The following is a 17,302-nucleotide window of genomic DNA, read 5'->3' as shown; positions in this document are numbered from 1 at the left end:
TTACCAGTAAATAATAAAACCTTTCAGAAGTCTACAATAAATATTTCAACCCCAGAAAATTATTTATGCAATACCAGAAGCATTTTAAAGCATAAAACATGAATTATTAATACAGAAAAAATATTTTATATTTTCGTAAAATTTTCAAAATTTTACAGAATGTAGAAAAATTAATTCTGAGTCTAACAGTACAAGCCACGCATAAAACAAATATGTAATGAATTAATTATGACCATTTAACGCTATTTAGAATTAAAAACAAAACAAACAGCGCCTAATACATCAGCAGCCAAGCCGGCCGAGCCGTCGGAGGAAAACGGCGCGGCTCAGTGAGCCCGGCTCAGCACACGGCTCGGAGCACGGCTCAGCCCGCGGCTCAGAGCGCGGCTCGGTGCGTGGCGCGGAGGGCGCGTGCAGGCGCGTTGGCAGGGCATCTGGTGCGTGGGAGCGCGTGGCTGCGCGTGGAAACAGGTCACGGCGTCAGGTGGCGCGTGTAGACCACGCGCCGCCTTCCAGGGTGTTTTCTGGTCCGATTTTTGTACTGCCAGACTCCTTTTTTTAAAAAAAAACCATTTATGGTCTGAAAAAAGATATTAATGAACATAAAAAAATATATTTATGCTCTTAATCTGATAAAAGTAGATTTTTTTCTCCTTTACAAATATTCATGTATATAATGTATACATATACATATACATATAAAAATATACACATGATTAAAGGAAACACGAAAATATCCATTAACTATGCTCTGATACCAATGTAAATCAAAGTATAAAAAATGCAGCGGATAAAATGTTTAGATCATACCGTTAGATGATAGAACCTCGTGGATAAATCACGTGCTTCCAGAATCTGATAAACCAACCCAGTAGTGAAGTGATATTACAGATTGAATATCACCCACACAAATCACAGTGCAAATGACTTGATCGTTGTTTTTGGGAGAAAGTCAGTATATGGGTAAAACTCAGATCATACGTTGTTTCTCTCTTAATTACCCATAACCCATATTCTAGATATATAATATGTTATTATTATCTATCCATATTAGTTAATGGAGATAATATTTGTATCCTGAGTGGTTATCCTAAATATGTTTGAATTCAATTTCAAAACCTATTTGGATAAGGTTCAAATTCAAATTCAAATGGTCATGCCACATGGGCGCCCATTACTAACAGTCTTTGAGATCAAATGATAAGAGTTTTAGGCCCCAGTTAGACAATTGTTTGAGGCCCAACTTCTTTTTTGAGAAGGCGTAATTATCAAATTTGACCTCTTTTTTGTGAATCCCACCCTCATATAAAAGAATTGTGCCCAAGTTTATAATTAATTTTTGTATAAGTGAAGAATTCTTTTTACTGAGTTAATATATGTGTGTATACAACTATGCTACATATCCAAGAAATTTAGAGTTAAATTCATTTGATCTCCTCGTAATTTGAGACTTGAGCACTTTATATTATATGATTCAAATATAGTTAAAAAGTCTCTATGTGATTTTGAGCTTAAGTGTCGCTGTTAGTTTTCTCATCCAAACTAACAGAATGTATATCATAGACACTATTTTTTAGAGTTTGATTTTCTGAAAAAATTAAGTGAAATTAATACAACAAAAAGTTAATTTTGATTTCCATTTTTTCCAAACCTAAAATTAGATTAATATATTAATTAAAATATAATTAAGAAATAATCTAAAATATAAAATATAAAATATAATTAAAGATTTATTTCAAATATAATTAAATAAAAATACAAAATAAATAATAATTGAGAATTGATCTAAAATATAATTAAATTATAATTAGATTAACATGTTAGAAATTACTACAAATAATTAAAACATTAGAATTAATTATGATCTAAAATATAATTAAATTAAAATTAGATTTAAAAGTTAGGAATTAAAATAAATAATTAAATATTTAGGATTAATTATGATTGAAAGTATAATTAAATTAAAATTAGAATAAAAAGTTAATTACAATAAATAATTAAGAATTTATAATTAATTGTGATTTAATTGAATTAATGTTAGACATTATAACTTATGTGTATAAAATGGGAGAGACAAAAAAATAACAAAAAAAATATAGAGTTTGAGGGTATTATAGTCATTTCACATCTATAATTAACAATATTAATAATTACACCTTAATCCAAAATCATGTAGAACTTTCTAATTATATTTGAACCATAGAAAGATAAAGTCCTTTCACCTCAAACTACAAAGAAGTAAATAAATGTTGTCCAAAATTTTGTCTAGAATATTACCCAGAATCATCAACTAGGGAACTAAATTCATTATAATTGTGAAACCACACAATACAAAGTAAATGGTAGCCACACCCTTACATTTATGTTTCTTCATCAATCAATTAATGAAAACAAGACCTTTTGTTTATGAGTCCAGATCATCTGCCGCTATTTCCTGCGACAGTCCCTGCGACCCTTTCCAAAACGACATCGTTTTAAATAAAATGACGTCATTTTGTTTAATGGTTTTTTTTTTCCCCAAAAAATTTGAGTTCCCCCCAATTATTTTTCCTTTCATCTCTCTCTCTCTATCATCTCATCTATCTGTTTAGCCCTAACATAACAAAGACGAGAGAGAGAGAGGCGGAGAGACGACGACAGAGAGAACACGAACTGAGAGAGATGGTAGAGGGATGCGACGGCGAAGGACAGATGATAGCAGAAGGAGGCGACGCGACGGCAAGGCGAGATTGCTGCCATGATGAGGTCATTTCAAATTTTTCTTGCTGTTATGCGTATACGTACATATGAAAAATCATATATATTTTAGATTATATATATATATATCATATATACGTATATATATATATCAGATTTCATATCTATCTGTATTATATATATAACCAAATGTAGTTGTTAAGTCAAAAAGTTTCAAAACTTGAATCCTAAATTCTCATAATTTTGAAAGAAAAAAAATATTACGTGGCACTATCTTTCACCTCTCTTTTCACTCTTCAAGCCTTTTCACTCTCTCTCTCCCAATATAAAATATTAAAATATTCATCCATATTCATCATCTATATCCATCACCAACAATAATATTTATCCCCAAATAATAAAATATTCATTCATATCCATCATCTACAATAATATCTATTTCACTCTCAATCTCAATTTAATAATAATAATAAAAAAACCCGAAACTCCTATAACTTTCACATGCACACCTCTATTCAATTTACTCCAATCAAATTCAATCATTTTCTCATCTATCCATCTTTTATTTGTCAGAATAACTCATCTTCTCCATTGTTACATTTTGCAAATTTGATGATATGGAAAAATCATTACAAGGTCAGTGTAATATTATTTCTTATTTTATATGTATTTTTTTAGTGTTTGTTACTGTGTGTATATATTTCTCTTTCTTAATATTTTTCAATTCATCTGCACATCTTTTCATATTCTCCATTTTTATGCTCCTAATATTATTTCTTATTTTATATGCATTTTTTTAGTGTTTATTACTTTTGTATGTATATATATATATATATATATATTGCCAATATTTTTCAGTTTTCATCTTCTCCATTATTACATTCAATCATTCTCTCATCTACCTATCTTTTCTCAAAATAACTCATCTTCTCGATTGTTATATTTTGCAAGTTTGATGATCTGTGAAAATCATTACAAGGTCAATGTAATATTATTTTTTACTTTATATGTATTTTTTTAGTGTTTGTTACTTTGTGTGCATATATATATTTTTTAATATTTTTCAATTCATCTACACATCTTTTCATTTTCTCCATTTTTATGATCCTAATATTATTTCCTACTTTATATGTATTTTTTCAATGTCTATTACTTTTATGTGTTTATATTTTTTTTCTAATATTTTTCAATTCATTTACACATCTTTTCATCATCTTCATTATTACATTTTGCATGATTTGGGCTTGCTTTTTTTTTTAAAAAAAAAAAAAAATTTTGAATTGCGTTTGTTCTTCAATTAAATTAGATTTGAAGCTCATCAAATCCTGAATTTAATTAATTTATTTTTATTTTATCTCATATCTATCACACCATTACACCCATTAATAGTTTCAGGTAAACTCTCGAAATCAAGAAGATTAGCTATGCATAGAGTTAATCTCACATTTGCTCCTTCAAGCTCTCTTAATCATCTACAACCAATATGCATCCAGTTAAATACACACACAAAAAATAGCTTCAAAACCTTAAACACAATTTCTCAATTTTAAAATTTTTAAAAATAAAAAATATATTTGGCTTAAAGTGATAGGTACATCTAACAATATTTAATTTTAAAATTTTAAAATGTTTAAATTCTATCTAAACATACCTAATTTAAATTTTTGAATTTTTTTTTAATAATATTAAAAAAAATGGTTCAAATCTATTAGTGTATTATCTAAATTTTAAATTAACCCACGTGGCATAATCTTACTGGCTTTAACATTTAGATTTTAAAATTAACTAAAATGTCTAATTATATGATTAGAGGAATTCCAATACTTTATTTTGAATTTTTCATTTTTTTTTAAATTTTTGCAAAATTTAATGCTAAGTGTTGATTTTTTATTGGCTATTCATGATTTTATCCAAAGTTCTTTTTGTAGGCTATAATGATAACAATTGACTACCATCAATTTTAAAATTTTCTATCACTTTTTTTTTTTTTTTTTTTGTTGAAAAAATCATCATCAAGCATGCAATTTAAAAATTAATATATTTTATTCTATTACAATTTTATTAAAAAAGTAAATATATTTTGCTACTATTCAATAAAATATATATGCCTTTATTTTGATATAACAAACAAAATTAAATTATTTTTTACTCATACGTAATCTTTCATAAATATTTTATCTTTTTAAAATTTTGATTATCAACAACCGAATTCCCACATTTCTCTCTTCTTTTTTTGTAGGATGTTTATTTTACTTTTATCTTTACTTTTCAAATTAGATTTGATATCTATCTTTTTACCTATGTATATATCTATACTATATATATAAGCAAATATAGTGTGTTTTCTAAAATTTTTAAAGTCTTTATACTCAATTCTTAAGCAGAGTTAAGATTCTATTTCCTACATGTTGCTCTCTCAAAGTTATATTTTTAATTTTTCATCCTTATTTTTCTCCAATAAGAAATATTTTTTTTCTCTTACTATTGTTTTTATTTTAAATTTTTAACTTTTAAAATCTTTTTATTATCGAAGACTCCTTATCTCTTTTTATTGATTTTTTATTTATCTTTTTCTTCTCCAATATTTTCATTTTTCTTTATTTTTTATTTCTTCCTTTTTAATTTTTTTTTGTATCCCCAATCCTATCATTATCTCCAACTTTATTTTTATTATATTTTTCGTGTGATCCTTTTTTTTAATTTATTTTAATCTCTAATCTAATATTTATCTTCAAATTCATTTCTATCTTATTTTTCAAATGTTTCACACTTTAGCTATATATTTTAACATGCCATCGAGTTTTTTTAGTCATATTGGGTATAAAGTTTTGTTCAAACTCTACGTTTAAGATTCGAGTTACATTCAACCATCGACAACGTTATAATTAGTTAGGCAATTGTAGGATTTTAGGGTTTTGATGAATTTTATTCTCTTTGTATACCTATATGTATATGTAGTGGGGGTATTTTTTTTGTTGTTTTCTTTAAAGGGGCCTTTGAACATTTTTACATTATTTGTAGTAGTATTCATTTTTATATTTTTATACTATTTGTAATGGTATCCACTTTTACATTATTTGTTTTTAAAGCTAGAATAATGTTCAATAGAAATATAGTTCATGCTGCTAAAATGACCTACTTGGACTAAGATAATTTTATAATCAATGTTTCAAATGACAAATTGATGGAAAAAATGAATGTATGAACTTAGGTATTAGATATTTATCATATTCAAAATATTTGTTAGTTATAACTCCCTATTATATTTTAAATTTATAAGAATTTTATATTTTATAATACAAAAACGAGTATAATAAATTATTTAACTTATATATTTCCGATTTCAGTGCATAGCACGGATTACCGCTAGTATTTCCATATATAAATGACTATATATTTCATATATATTTCAGATTTCATATATATTTCATATATACGTCTATATGATTGCTGCTATATACAATCCAGATTTCATATATTTTTCTCTGCTATCTTCTGTTTGGTTGTTGGTAAGTTCTGGTTTATTTGTATGAATTTTGTATTCATGCCTTGTAGGTGTTTGTTGAAAGTTCTAAAAGAAATGACATTATTTTTTTTTTTGAACAGAAATGACATTATTGTTTGATTGCAGGACAACTAGTAAATTTTATTTGCTAAAGATACATATAATTTTCAGGTAGATGCTTCCCATTAGATATCATATCATCCATGTCTTTCTTAAGCTAGGCTATTCCTATGCTAGTTTGTTTAAATTAATAAGCAGCACTTGGTTTCTTTCCTTCCTCGGTACTTCCTAATGAGGACTTGTATATGAGGATTTATCATTTACATCTCACAGATAAATGAGGTCTGGCGCTTAGTTTTAATCTTTTTGGGTGGTGATGATTCTGCTTATACCTTTGTTGGGTTTGTGATTATTATGAGTTAGTTGATATTTTGTTGGGTTTCTAACTTACCATTGTTTTATATCTCTAGCTGGAATATCTATTTATGGCTTGAATGGTATTGTTTGATACAAATTAAAATTGACTTCTTTAACTTCTTATCTGCTTGCAGTCTGGTTGATGCAATGAAACAATGATATGGGGTGGATAATGGTGATGATGTGAGCTTCAGGGATGGGAGCTAGCAAATGGCAATACTTGATAATAGTGGATGGGGATTAAAATTCATTTTGTATTTGATGGGAGTTGATGTTCAAATTTTTTTTGTTCATTTTTTTTTTCTTTTTTATTTGGAGAGAATGACACTTGTTTCTCATTTAAAAAAAATCTTAGTATCAAATTTATGTTGTGACCAAATTTTGTGTTTGTTACTGCCTCTTCTTTTTTTACCCTTATGAACCAACCCAATGGCAACCAGGATCATGTATTGATTTGGATAAATTGTCCTTTATTTGCTTGGTGTGGGATGAATTACCATTGTATTACAGGTTGTCAAAAAATAAATAAAAAATTGAAGAGGTTGGGACTTTGAGACTGTTAGGATCTTGTCCTCAATACCAGAAAAAGTGAGATGATGTATGTTTTTGTACACTACATTGCTTTCTCTTCTTAACTTCCTTGCATTTTTCATACTTCCCCTCCCAAAACACCTCCCAGGCTCCAAAATTATTTTCAATGAACCAAACATTATGTTGTAAATTTTTTTATTTTAAAAACTGTTGGTTTGGACGCTGTAGCTATAAATTCCATAGATGAGAAGAATCAGTAAGAAACTACTTCTTGTGCATCCACATTGAAAAATATGACAATCAATTGTATGAAACGCTTTCTATATAATAAGAATTATGTGAAACAAGACTTCCAATGTACATTTATAAATCTATGTATGTCCCTCGAACGCCCCGGGAGGAACGAGTCCCCCGTTCCGTTCGATATTGGGCTCACTACAGTTCGGACTCTCAATTCGTGTCACGGTTCTTAATCTGAACCAAAGAGTCCAAATTTGGCAAATCGTTTTGAAAAACAGTTTTTTGAAAGAAGTGCCAAACATGGACTGCTTTGCCAGATACAGAGTCGCCACCTAAATATTTTAAAATGGGGGAATTTAGGAAACCCTGACTCGGTGTCAAAGGCCACGTGTCCGTCATCACCAAAGTTGCCTCGGCTCGGGAGCTTCGGTACAATTGGGGAAGGTCAACTATGAGCACCCCCTCTCGCCCAGTCCGAAGACCGGCCTCTACTAACCGTGATATCCGATTTTGAAAACGTTATGTGTTCTTATCCCGATTATTAGCCTAGAATTACTACGTTATGCGCATAGCAAACAAGTATAGACTAGATTGCCTAATTTGGAAATAAGCATTGCATATCCGTTTGTCTTAGGAAAATGTTTTGGAATTTGCTACCCGCAAGTAGGGTAAAACACGGATTTCAACGAGTGTTTCCAACTCAGGCAATCCAACCTTCACCCACAGGCATTCAAACAGTTTATCACATAAGCATCTAGCCACATGGTAAACATGCTGTTATGATAGCATTCACACGCATGCGATATGCTAAAACATGAAAATACTTACATCGTACTCCATGCCAAAACAATAAACTCGTTAGTAAACGATGCATGATCCAAGTCCATGTTTGAATGTCTAATGCAACACATACAGGATGCAATTAGAGTAGGCTCGGCTAACCTAAACATGGTATGTGAAATGTAATCAGTTGATGCACGTATTCAATTTGGATTTGAAATACAAATGCAGTTAGCATGATGTACCGAGCCCGGTGCATGCAAGACAAATGTATGGATGCACGCATGCATAGCATAAGGTATGCTAATTTAAACATGTCCTATTACTAACCATCAAAGCGGGTAAGTAAAAGGGGAAGAAAGAAGTGGGGGTTGGAAGACATGCACACACTCACCCACACTTATTACAGATTCGTCCTCGCTCGGAGGGACCAAAAGAATAATACAGATTAAATAGCGAATTAACTAACCTAGCTAATTAATTATTACAAATCACCTAATTAGTTAACAAACTAACTAAGCTAGAGAAAACAGTAAACCGCCTCGGGAAGAGAGTTCGATGCACGCGTGCTCGGGTCTTGCTCGAAAGTGCACTGCCATGCATAGGTTGCCTCTGTTTTCCCTGCTATACTCCTCTGAAGACTGTCGAAGTCTCAAGATTGCTTCCCTGGACATTGGGAGACACCACCGGCTGAATGTAATGGCCACCGGCAGTGGCATGTGATCACCGGCTGTGAATGAATCCCTCGGCCATGGAAAGATTGCCGGTCAGTACCTAGCACTGCCGGTCGGCAGAAAGTTCCTGCAGAATCTGCAATTGACAGCAACAGAGGGCAAGGCAGAGCATGGCAATGCAATTCAAGCCATATATGCACCAATCATATCCCTTATCCTGTTAGTGACTCAAAGGGACATGCTCCTTGGTTCTCGGACCATCAATCGCGCATTTCCATGCATGATGTCCCAAGGGACCAAGTGTGCACATTTTGATGTCAAATGCAATGCAAACCAACAAACCAAAGAGGCTTCTACCTCCATCATGACTTGGTCAAGAGGTAGAGCATGCATGCCAATGCAATGCAACTCTAATCATATGAGCTAGCATGCAACATGAGCATACAAGCAAGTGATGCACGCTAGGTACATTAGACTAGGCAAACAAGCATACAAGCATGCCACAACTATGCAAACTACTTAGAGCATACAAGGCGTGATCTAATCATGCAGCATGCTAGTAAATTGACCAAGGGAATGCATGCCAAATGCAAATGATTTCAAGCATGCGACACATGCAACCAAAGCATGCAAACATGGGATAATGCAACAACACTTGAATGGCATGCAAGGGACGGACTTACACTAATTGGACGGCTCTAAGTTAGGTTCAAAACAGTGGCCATAGTGTCCAAAATGAAGGACTAAAACATACACACACATGCATGCAAAGGATGTCCAATACTTCAAGCATTTAAAAGCAATTCTCAAGCACATTTAAGGGGATGCAAACATGGATGAATGACATGCATTAAGCTCTGAAAATTATGCAAGAATATGGTGCTAAACCAAGCAAACAAGATAGGCTAAGCATGCAATAAATGCCCCAAGTACTTGAAGCAAGTCAAAGGGATTTGAACCATGGCTAAGCCAACCAAGCCTCACAAGGCCTAGAGGGCTTAAAACAGGTCCAAGGCAGACCTAGACCATGCAAAGGGGGCCCCCTAGGTGGCTTCTAAGTGGTTCAAATTCAAAGGTATGTACAATGGCCAAAACATGGAGCATATAACACAAGCTCATAAGGCATCAAAGAGACAACCAAGGAAAGCATACAAGCATGCAAAGGGGACTGAAATGGTGCTATAAATGATGCCAAATCATTAAATCAAAGCAAGTAATACATGCTATTCCCTCACATACTTAAGGCCGACAAGCCAAAAATGCAAAGGGGCTATACTAAGCATGCCAAAGTCGACCCAACCAACTATGGACAGACCTCAAACATGGCAAAATAAGCACAAAAGCTTCACAAGGCTAAGCCTAAAATATGCTATAACAAGGGTTTACAACCTAAGGCATATTAAGGCCTCAAAGTGGTATTACAAGGTAGGTATGCTAAGCTTGCATGGTGTACCAAAACCAACAAAAAACAGAGGCATATTATGACATAATAAGCACAAAAAGCAGCCAAGGCATGGTCAACATGAAACTTAGCTAGATGCTCCCTCAAGAGGCCAAAAATGGTTCATTTCAAGGACAACAAGGAGAGGGGGTGGCCCTCTCCTTCTTGGGACCTCAAGGCACCATCCTCACCTCTGAAATCCCTCAAGATTTCAATGGTGAGGAGGCCTAAACACCAAGGTCTCGGAGCTCACACAAAATAGCACAAAATGGGGCCTTTCAAGGCCTAAGAGGGGTCAAACACCTCCAAACAACAAAACACCCTAAACAAACTATTTAGAGGGCCTAAAAATAGAACTTTTTGTATTATATGCAAAGCCAAAAAACAGTTTCAAGATAGGTAAAAATAGAATGCAAAAATGGGGTAAAATGGGACTAGTTTCTTACCCTTGTTGACTTTCTTCAAAGATGAAGCTCCAGCAGCTTCTTTGAGCTCAAAACAGCTCAAGAACCTCAAGAGTAACCTCTGGCCCTTCAAAAAACCAAGGAAAGGTGTAACACTATGTGTTTGTGTGCAATAGTAAGACACAAACACACTTAAACACACACAAAGGCTAAATAAGAGAGAGGTATAGAGATAGAATATATATCAAACCCTAAACCTAAAACCAGAGCTCTCACAATGTTTTTCTCTCTCAAGTGTCTAACCTAGAGCCAAGAGAGGAGGGCTCCTCTTATAGAGGAGCCAATCTTGTAAAGCTTACAAGGTAAGCTAACAAGGAGTCCATCCCTCCATACACGTGTATGGAGGGGAACAAAATGACATACAGCTGTCTTAAAATATTAGCAAAAGCAGATGAACAGTAGTCGGCTGCTCAAAATTGCCATTTTGTCAAAATGGAGTGCCGACCGGCAATATAGATTGCCAATGGAAACAAAACACCATCCGGTGGCTTCTGGCCATGGCCGGTGATGTGTGGGGATGCCTCACAAGGCATTCCCTGCCCCTCCAAGGCAAAACACAAGTGTTTGGTGCAAAACCAGACACTAAACAGTCGAGTTCGGAGATCCTGAGACAAGGCGCGTAGCCGAAACCTCCGGGAACTCCAAACGAACACAAACGTGGATAATCACCGGGTGTTCAAACGGTGACGTCCAAGTCTTGAGGACGGTCAAAAATGGGGTGTCTACACCTCCACAGGCATCTTCGAAGCTGGCTTCAAAGACAGAAAAAGCTAGTTCAGTAACTGAAATAGTGAGTTCATGGGTACCTAGCGTTCATGATTGGTTTGTTATATAGAACAAGCCTAAGGAAATGCCTGCCCAGAGAAGTGTCTTTGGAGACCAGGGTAGAATGATTAAACCTCCCTTGGTGGCTCTAAATAATTGGGTATTACTAAAGCACCCAAAAACAAACGAACCAAATATGGTTCCAGTAATCTCTAGGTCTCAAAGGAGGAAGATCTAGCAAAGGTACACTCAGTACCAAAAGGATCTGAAGGAAAGTGGAGAGAGTTCTTCATTGGCCCAGTCAAAAGGCTAGACAGAGGAAAGAGAAAGTTCAAAATTGGATCTTAGTCCAAAATTGGCTCCTCAGAACAAAAAAAGTGTCAGCAAAGATCAGTTGGCTAAAGTTCACGCTGAATTGAAAGCCAGGGAAAGATCCAACTTAGCAGTTCTTGAAAAGGCCTTGATGGAAAGCGACAATGAGACAGAAGGAGAAGTTGAACTAGGCTAAAGAAAAGAAATGGCCGAGGATAAGATGTTTGAAGCCTTCATGGCTGAACATACATTTTTGGTCGAAAAACCGGCATGAGCAGACCATTCGAAGGAAGTCACTAGTACTAAAGTACCAGAGTACAGCATGGAAGATGCTTCTGAAATAACTGAACAAGTTAACCTGAAAAAGAAACAAGTGCAGCCAGCAATTTAGTTTGGCTCATTCCCTCCAGTGTTAGCGAATATGGTGTATATATTGCCATAGAAGTTCCAGGCTGAAGATGGAAACCAAGAAGGTCAAGAAATTGACCTTATTCCATTTTCTAGTGAAGATTCACAGGTTAGCGTGGTTCAAGATGAGTTTGAAGTGACCACAACATCCATGGAAACTGAAGATGAGAGTGAGGAAGTGAGTATTAATCTCTCATATCCCTTTGAGTATCTTACAACATCCATGACACAGCACGTTAAGCCCTTGTATATCAAGGCTTTTTTCGATGGGATACAAATGAACAGGGTATTGGTGGATAATGGGGCAGTAGTGAACCTGCTTCTAAAGTCCTCTTTGAAGAAACTAGGAAAAAGAAACCCCAGATTAATCTCAACCAGCACAACCATTGCTGGCTTTGTTGGGGATAAGCAGATGGCCCAAGGTATCTTGACCATCAACCTGAGTGTGGGAACTAGAGATTGCATGACAACTTTCTTTGTTATAGATAGTAATACCAAGTATAATGCTTTACTTGGCAGGGATTGGATCCATATCAACAAATGTGTGCCTTCCTCTCTACATCAAAAGATAATAATGGCCTTATGCAATGGAGAGACAGAGGAAATCAATGCAGACCCTCAACCCTTTATCACTTGTGCTGACTTTGCAAAAACCAAGTTGTATATTCAAGGAGTGACACCACTTAGTATATTGAGAAAACTTGATGGTTCAGCCGAAGTGACGGCTGATGAGGAAGCAGCACACCTGAAACACTTAGGAGAGTGCTGGTGAAGAATTTGTCATCAAGGATGATAATGATGCCTGGTTGTAGGCAAGAAGATGAAACCCAGGAAGCCAGACCCTTGACTTTGGTTAAGTTTTCAGTATTGGACATAAAATCGATAGTCCAGAAGTTTAAAGAACAAGAGAAAGAAGCCATGGTAGTTGGCTATAAGCAGGAGCAACAATAGGTCAGGTCTTTGACCTTAGATAAATACTGTGCATTGGACATCAAAACAAAAGTCCAGGAAATATAGGAAGAAGAAGCCTTATGGACAGACTTTGTCTGTGAGAAAGAAGGCAAAGATGTTGAACCAGAGAAAGCGCGAGCAAAACAAAGCAAAGAAGTTGCTTCGAGGGTAGAAGCAATCAAAAGAGAAGCATTAGTGAGTACTCAAGTACAAGACCCCTTGGAAAAAGTCAATTTAGGAGAAGATTTTGCACAGCAATCCACTTATATCAGTGCTTGGTTAAGTGCTCTCGATAGGGACCAATTATTGGTAGTTCTAAAGAGATATAAAGATTGTTTTGCCTGGTCTTATAATGAACTTCCAGAATTGGATAGGTCATTAGTGGAACATAGGCTCTCTATGAAGCCTAATTTTAAACCACATAAACAAAAACCAAGAAGGATGAGCCCTGAAGTGGTTCAAAAAGTGAAGGAGGAAATTCTCAGAATCCTTAAAACAAGCTTCATTAGAATAGCCAGGTATGTTGAATGGTTGGCAAATATTGTGCCTGTAGTTACAAAGAATGGCAAGATGAGGATATGCATTTGTTTTAGAAATCTGAATTTGGTAACCCCAAAAGATGAGCACCCCATGCCTATAGTGGATCTATTAGTGGATGGTTTAGCAGGGCATAGGATTTTTTCTATGATGGATTGGCATTCTGGTTACAACCAGATCTGTATTGCAGAGGAGGATGTCCATAAGACAACATTCAGGTGTCCTAGGAATATTGGCACCTTCGAATGGGTAAAAATTCCATTTGGTCTAAAGAATGCTGGGGAAACATATCAGAGGGTAATGAATACTATTTTTCATGATCTTATTGGAGGATACCTAGAATGTTACATTGATGATATTGTTGTAAAGTCGCAATACATGGAGGAACACTTGGTTCACTTGGAAGTAGCTTTCAAAAGAATGAGAAAGTTCAAGTTGAAGCTTAATCCTTTCAAATGTGTTTATGGTGTATAAGTTGGAAACTTCTTGGGCTATGTAGTACACAAGAAAAAAATACAGATTAATCAGAATAAAGCCAAAACCATCATTGAAGCCAAGCCTCCATCAAGTAAGAAAGAAGTACAAAAGTTCCTTGGTCAGGTTAATTTTCTTCGAAGATTTATTTCTAAAACTGTAGGGAAAACTAAAGTATTTTCTTTTTTATTGAAGTTGAAAGATGAAGAGGAGTTTATGTGGACCGCAGAGCATCAAACAGCTTTCGAAGGAATTAAAGCCTACTTGGCCAAGCCTCCAGTGCTGATGCCACCAAAGAGCGACAAACCTTTGAAGTTATACATTGCTACAGTAGAGGATTCATTGGGGGCTTTCTTAGCCCAGGACAATGAAGAAGGCAAGGAGCAAGCAATTTATTACCTTAGTAGGTTTTTAAATTCTAGTGAATGTAAATACACAGCTATAGAAAAGTTGTACCTTGCATTGTACTTTACATCAATGAAATTAAGATATTATCTTTTGCCTAATGTTGTCTCGGTAATTGCAACCACAAACTTGGTTAAGTATATGTTATCTAGGCCAATGTTTAAGAGGAAGAATTGGTAAATGGATATTAGCCTTGTCAGAGTTTCATCAAGAATATGTCCCCCAAAAGATAGTAAAATGATAGGTTTTGGCTAACGTTTTGGTAGATCATCCATGTCAAATAGAAAGCCAAGAGATAGTGGATCTTGGCATGATTAATGTTGAGCCATGGCATATGTGGTCCGACGGATCAAAGGCCAATGGTCTGATTGGAATTGGTGTTATAATTAAGTCACCACAGGGGAAGAATTGGTAAATGGATATTAGCCTTGTCAGAGTTTCATCAAGAATATGTCCCCCAAAAGATAGTAAAATGATAGGTTTTGGCTAACGTTTTGGTAGATCATCCATGTCAAATAGAAAGCCAAGAGATAGTGGATCTTGGCATGATTAATGTTGAGCCATGGCATATGTGGTCCGACGGATCAAAGGCCAATGGTCTGATTGGAATTGGTGTTATAATTAAGTCACCACAGGGGGTAGAAACCACGCATGGCTTCAGAGTTGATGAAATTAATTGTTCCAATAATCAAGCTGAATATGAAGCTTTAATAATGGGACTGGAAATGCTTATTGGATTACAAGCTCACGCAGTTGATATATTTGGAGGTTCTTAATTGGTGGTCAACCAAGTGAAAGGAATTTTCAAATGTCAAAGTGCAAGCATGTTACCATACTATGTTGTTGCATTACATTTGCTTTCTTAGTTTCAGATAGCAAATGTGACTTATATCCCAAGGTTCATGAATAACAAAGCCAATGATGTAGCTTAGAAAGTTTCGAATTTCAGAAGAAGAGATGATACTCAATTGAACACAAGTCAAGCAACATATCAAACATTAATACCAACTTTAGCTAAAAGGAATGTGGTGTTAGAAGTCAATCATAATGACTTATAAGAACAAGATTGGAGGCATTCAATAATGCAATACCTATATGATAACCCAACCTATAATAAACTTAATTACGCGTGTGATTATGTGTTTGATATGAATTTGTATGTTTAATTATGTGAGTTCTTATGTGATTATGAATTTATATCTGTTAGGTGTAGAAAAATCTGTTACAACTGGAACCTTGAGCTGAAAATTTATAGCCTTAGAGATGCCAAACCAAAACTGATTTCATATCTGTGTTTAGCAAGATTTTTAGAGCCTATGGTAAAATTTGGCAAAATTACGATTCGTAATGAATTGATTGAGCTTAATTAGCATAAACCTTAGATTAAGCCAACCACATTATGTATATGATTTTATGTTTAATTTGTGATGCCCAGAATTTTACACTATTGGTTGCAGAAAAGGGAGAGTCACTAATGAATCCTATGGTCAATAACCAAATAAGATCCCAGATCAGCGGAGGAGTCAAATTAGCCTCCCTTCTAAGTCCAGCTTTCTTAGGCAGCGCACTACCTTTTTGACAGATCTTAAAAGGTATTGACACAAGGTCTCATAAGCAACAATAAGGTTTATATATATATATATAGAATATAAATACATAACAACCACAATATCCTTAATTTTAAAAGCTTGTTCCATTACATTACATCCCAAAAAGAAAATTTAAAACTTCACATGAGCCTTACAAAATATCAAAAGGAAAATTTTTAACTTTTCTAAGATAGCCAAAAGTCTTCAAAGGTTTCAGGCTTGTCGTCTCCAGCTATAAACTCCTCTTCGACACCTGGCATGATACGCCGTGAGCTTTGAATGCCCAGTAAACACACACACACACCCCGTCCCTTTTTTCCCAGTCCAATACACAATCACAAAATGATAGCAAGTAGTAAAGCATGATACTCAACTAAATAAATAAATGGTTACAAGGTTAGACGTTAGTAAACCGGAAATCCCCCAAAGAGATTTCGTCCTCCCAACCACAAGAATCAGACGCGGATTATTCGGTATGCCCATTCTTTTGCTGCTTTGTTGCAGAACTAACCTCGGATTCCTACCAACGGTTATATATCGCGTAGCGCCAACCGTAGGGCCTCAAAAGAGACGGTAATAATGGGCCTTGCCCAAATCCCTCCTCACACTAAATACCTAGGGTCCAAATACAACCGCTCCATTTAAGGGTTCCGAAAACCATTTGCGCAAGACTTTAACTTCCAAATAGGGAACGCATCCCAACAATCCATACATCCCACATTGTCATCTTTTCATTACTCAAAAGATCGAAAACCTAATACCATCCCAATTAAGTTTTCCGTTGAATTAAATGTTTTAAATCAAGGTTAGACTAACTTAACAAGATAATAATATCCACATAAGCATGCATCATTAATATGAAGAAGATAAAGAACAAAACCATAGCACATATAATATCATGCCAATATATGATCATAAGCTAATAAGCATTTTCATGAACACGAGCATAAAACATCCATGCACAACAGAATTTCCAGATTCAATATCACATAAGGATTAGGATGAAAGGACTATTTTAGATTTTCCACCGGACTCGGCCTTCCTATGGTTCGTAGAGAATTTAATCTAATTTTCAGAACATATTTCAGAAATGGGATAACTTTTCTAGATTT

At 34.6% G+C, this 17,302-nt stretch overlaps 1 long non-coding RNA gene across 1 annotated transcript; it reads left to right on the top strand.

Annotated features, from left to right (window-relative positions):
* The first annotated feature begins 5,649 nt into the window (after positions 1–5,649).
* LOC145794891 (uncharacterized) lies at positions 5,650–7,181 on the top strand. The gene is made up of 2 exons (XR_014334863.1): positions 5,650–6,373; positions 6,754–7,181. It is a non-coding gene; the product is annotated as an uncharacterized LOC145794891 (long non-coding RNA).
* The last annotated feature ends 10,121 nt before the right edge of the window (positions 7,182–17,302 follow it).

The sequence above is a fragment of the Camellia sinensis genome, chromosome 7 (assembly GCF_055761805.1).
Source record: "Camellia sinensis isolate YWXY chromosome 7, ASM5576180v1, whole genome shotgun sequence".
In the NCBI taxonomy this organism is placed as follows: domain Eukaryota; kingdom Viridiplantae; phylum Streptophyta; class Magnoliopsida; order Ericales; family Theaceae; genus Camellia; species Camellia sinensis.
Note: the sequence above shows the minus strand (reverse complement) of the source record. Positions and strands in the feature narration are given on the sequence as shown.